Below are 4,466 nucleotides of genomic sequence, written 5' to 3' on the forward strand. Positions count from 1 at the left end.
GGAGCATGGCATCCACTACCAAACGTCCGGTGCTATCCCACACCTACTCTCGTATGGCAATTGAGAGGTAGGTAGTACACATTTCGTGATGATATACATCTAGCTGTAAAGTCCCTGATGTTAGACATAGCGGACCCGGACCACCACTGCCCTCTCAACAATTCCTCCAGGCCAAACTGTGTCCTCCTTCACCGGAATGCCTCCGTGCATATTGAGAGGTAGTGTTACCGGATTTAACTCTTGGCAAAGGGCTCTTAGATCTGTGAACCTACAGTCTATTAGTCGATCCAAGTCTTGTAGTTTAGCTTGTAATAAAGTATAAAAGTCCTCTTGTCAACTGTGTGCAATATTCTGGCTTGTAAAATAAAACGTAGCAGATTAAAACTGCGCTACTCAAGTGATTTAGGTACTTGAGGGGGGTGGTGTATGTGAGTGATGAAGTTGCGGCCTATCTTCCAGGCTCTATCTGTTAGACCCCAAGAGAAAATAACGGATAAATTGAGGTATCATTCAGCTCTCTTTCTTCTCTAAAACAAGCTTAACAGCTTTCAGTGCGAAACGTCAGGATTGAGAAGAGATATTTGACATGAATTGAAATATACTTGAAGAGCTTTATGAAATTGCTGCTGATCAGAAATAATATTTTTAACACTACAGTAGCTTGTTAAAAACTGTATGATCACACAACAACAAAAAGTTAAAAGAAAAACTGGTTTATAAATAAAAATAATGCAAGGCTAATCATCAAAAAAACAATATAAAACATATTGGGATATGTGGAAATCTTATGATGACTTTTTAACACATTACAACTGTGAATGTTTAAAGATTTAAAGGGACAGTCTAGTTAAAACTTAACTTTCAGAATTCAGATAGGGCATGCAATTTTAATCAACTTTCCAAATTACTTTAATCATCAAATTTGCTTTGTTCTCTAGGAAATCTTTTTTGAAAGCTAAACCTAGGTAGGCTCAAACTGATTTATAATCCTTTGAAGGCCACCTCCTATATATCTCAGTTCATTTTGACAGTTTTTCACAGCTAGACAGCGCTACTTCATACGTACCTTATAGATAACTTTGTTCTCACTCAAGTGGAGTTATTTAGTCAGCACTTACTGGCTAAAATGCAAGTCTCTCAAAAACTGAAATAAGGCGTCAGTCTGCAGAGGCTTAGATACCAGGTAATCACAGAGGTAAAAATTAATAAATGGATTATCTATCTTTTTAAACAATAAAAATACTAAAGTAAAAAGCCCCTTTAAAGAATAATACTTCCCTTTTGAAATTGCAGCAGCTTATCACAACTAAAAGCAGATGGTATGAAAATAGAATTGAGTAAGAAGGAAACAAATAGGTTGATAATGTAACAGATACAATAGTCTTGGAGTAGATATTATGCACTCACATGCACCCGCAATATCATAGGCAAATCATTTTTTCTTCTTTATCAGCCATCTCTCAATATTCACTGAATAGAAGAGAGAGGAAAAAAGGGGATATTGAGTAATACAGTACCAGAAACCTTATTTTGGCAGTGATGAATAACGCGTATACAGAGGACACAACAATCACATCTCTCTTCAGTCATGCTTTACCTGTTGCTGCAGAAATCAGCTGGCTTCCTCAGGAGAGGTACATGTAAATCATTATTTTTCCCTGTAATATGTGTAGAAAAGTATACATTTGCTTGCACGTATGTTTGTGGGTAATGTCAGTGTTCACCAGTAGAGTTGTGAGAATGTTCCTTATCAGACAATGATCTTCTATCCTGTGCACCAGTTGTGCACTTCAAAATAAACATAAACAGCTTTAATATTTACTAAATGTGTTTAAATATTTTTTGCATATGAAATAATACTATTTCATAGGAAATAACAGAAGTTTGTTAAGGTCACTTGATCATGTTTTGTATTTTATTACTTAAACAAAGGCATTAGTGCATTGGAACACATTGCTTTTTCAGGTTCATTTGAATCATTTTTGTTTTATTCCAATGGCTTAGTAGTGTTTTCAACTTAAAATTAGTTAATTCAAAATAATAATGCAGATCTCTGTCCCTTGTTTTAATTTGGTTGCAGATTTACACTTCCCAAAATGTTGATGTCCCAAACCATCACATAGGCATTAGCCCTGGATAGGGTGTGTCTAGGAGTATCAATTGGAGGGGACTACAAATGTTTCTACTTTATTCAAGAAGCAACCCATGAGTATTGCAAGGAAACTGAGACTGCTGACTATAGACCTCCTTCAGCTTCAAAACTGCACTGAGCATATGTACTACACTCGGCAGATGAAAGATGTGATAGTGAATACTGGTATTTCCCCCCCAATTCAAGAAGGTCCCTGAGGGAATCACTGATGAAAAGAGAACCTGGGAGCCATGAATGTAAACCAGTGATATTAACATTAAAGGGACATTAAACACCGACTGAAGGCTCGCTTCCATTGAGTTGTTAAAAATTAAGCCGTAAGCTACCGAAGTTCCAGACAGCTAAAAGTAATTTACGGCTCCATTTTCGTACCAGGTTTCCATTGAAATATTTTGTGCATTGCGTCCAGTCGCTCTTTTCGTGTAGATGTAAGTTAACGTTGTGTTAACGCTTCCTTCCAACGTTGGATTTCTTGAAAATAAAGTTAGTTGCTATGGTAACCCGACCTTACACTATAAAATTTACATTTAACGTCTGTGCTTCTTACCTGTGATCACCTCTAAAGAGAAACAAAAACAAAGATACACTTATTTATAATACATATTTTTTTTTAACTATAAGCAAATACTATTTTTTATTATAATTATATTTTCCCGCTTTATTAAAGGATTACTTTCTGTTATAATTTTTAAGCTAAACAAGTAACATATTAAAGTTAATAAACATTAATTAAAACCTACTGACATATTTTCTCCAAAACGAAGTTTCATAACGTTCTAAAAGTTATATCTTTTATTCGCCAATGATGTCACGTTATCCTGCCCACTATTTTCAGCACTGCATGTTCAAAATACTTAAACCAATAACTTTGTGTTTAAAGCGCCATTTTGAAACCTAGGTATTGTAAACGGATTGGTACAGAGCAAAGGATACCCACGGAGTGGGTTTGGAAAACAATTAAATTTGCAGACAAGATTTCTGATATACGGTAGAGATATGTTAATGAAATGCTATTGATAAAAAGCGTATTTGGGGTAGTTAGCTAGTAACAGGCATAGAAAATATTTACTTACAGTGGCCCTTTAATATATGTAATATGTATTGCTGCCCTAGGCATAGGTCTAGTTTGAATTCTGTAGATATGTGCTTGCATATATTTTTATATGTAAATACATACTGACATTTCCATAAACACTTAAAGTGACACTGAACCCAAATTTTTTCTCTCGTGATTCAGATAGAGCATGCAATTTTAAGCAACTTTCTAATTTACTCCTATTATCAATTTTTCTTTGTTTTTTGCTATCTTTGTTTGAAAAAGAAGGCATCTATGCTATTTATTTCGTTCAGCCTCTGGACAGTGCTTGTTTTTTGGTGGGTGAATTTATCCATCAATCAGCAAGAACAACCCAGGTTGTTCACCAAAAATGGTCCGGCATCTAAAATCACATTCTTGATTTTCAAATAAAGATACCAAGAGAATGGAGAAAATTTGGTAATAGGAGCAAATTAGAAAGTTACTTAAAATTGCATGCTCTATCTGAATCATGAAAGAAAAAAGTTAGGTTCAGTGTCCCTTTAAGTGCAACTATTCCTATACATGGGATAACAATAAATATTACATATTGCAATTTGTTTCTACATTAAACACTTGCATTATTTGTAAGTTTTAACATTTCAATGGGAAATAGGTCTCAAAAAGCTCCCTTTTCCTCTTTTACACCTAGTTGAGCTAGGTGTAATTTTTCTCAATGTATCAACAGCCTCTAACAGTGTTTTAACAGTTTCATTTAACGGCTACTAATACTTTCTATAGGAAGCAAAAATATTTTCGGCAGCCGGAGTCCAGGCTAACGAAACTGAGGTATAACGCGCCATTGGAAGTAGTTACAAAGGATAGTAGCAAAAAGAGGGCAGGAGCATTATTTGGCACACTTTAAAGGTTGATTATATATACAATATATGTGGAGTACGGTAAAGTGGAATTAAATTAAAACATAACCTTTAATTATGTAGTTAAAATATCAATGTGGATCATGCAACCAATAAAAGGTGTGAGATTTAATGTTAAAATTAAAAAAGATAAGAGCGCTGCTACCTCTCTCAAGAAACAGGATAACCCTGTAAGTATCGTAATTCTATAATTCTAGAAAGGTAAATATGTAGTCTAGAGGACACTGTCCTTAAATATGTTATTGTATGAGACTATTTTATTAAAGCAATATAAGAGCAATATAAGATACAGGATACACAGTCCCTAAATAACAATAAGGTAAGTATCTATATTAAAGTGTCCATAAGGGATAAGCCCCCG

At 34.6% G+C, this 4,466-nt stretch overlaps 1 long non-coding RNA gene across 2 annotated transcripts; it reads left to right on the forward strand.

Annotated features, from left to right (window-relative positions):
• On the forward strand, positions 1 to 2,651 carry LOC128659542 (uncharacterized). Of its 2 annotated transcripts, none has more exons than XR_008402423.1 (3): positions 1 to 67; positions 1,454 to 1,634; positions 2,081 to 2,651. It is a non-coding gene; the product is annotated as an uncharacterized LOC128659542 (long non-coding RNA). The 2 variants fall into 2 exon arrangements; XR_008402424.1 differs by lacking the exon at positions 1 to 67 and adding an exon at positions 168 to 218.
• The last annotated feature ends 1,815 nt before the right edge of the window (positions 2,652 to 4,466 follow it).

This window comes from Bombina bombina, chromosome 5 (assembly GCF_027579735.1).
Source record: "Bombina bombina isolate aBomBom1 chromosome 5, aBomBom1.pri, whole genome shotgun sequence".
Classification (NCBI taxonomy): Eukaryota; Metazoa; Chordata; class Amphibia; order Anura; family Bombinatoridae; genus Bombina; species Bombina bombina.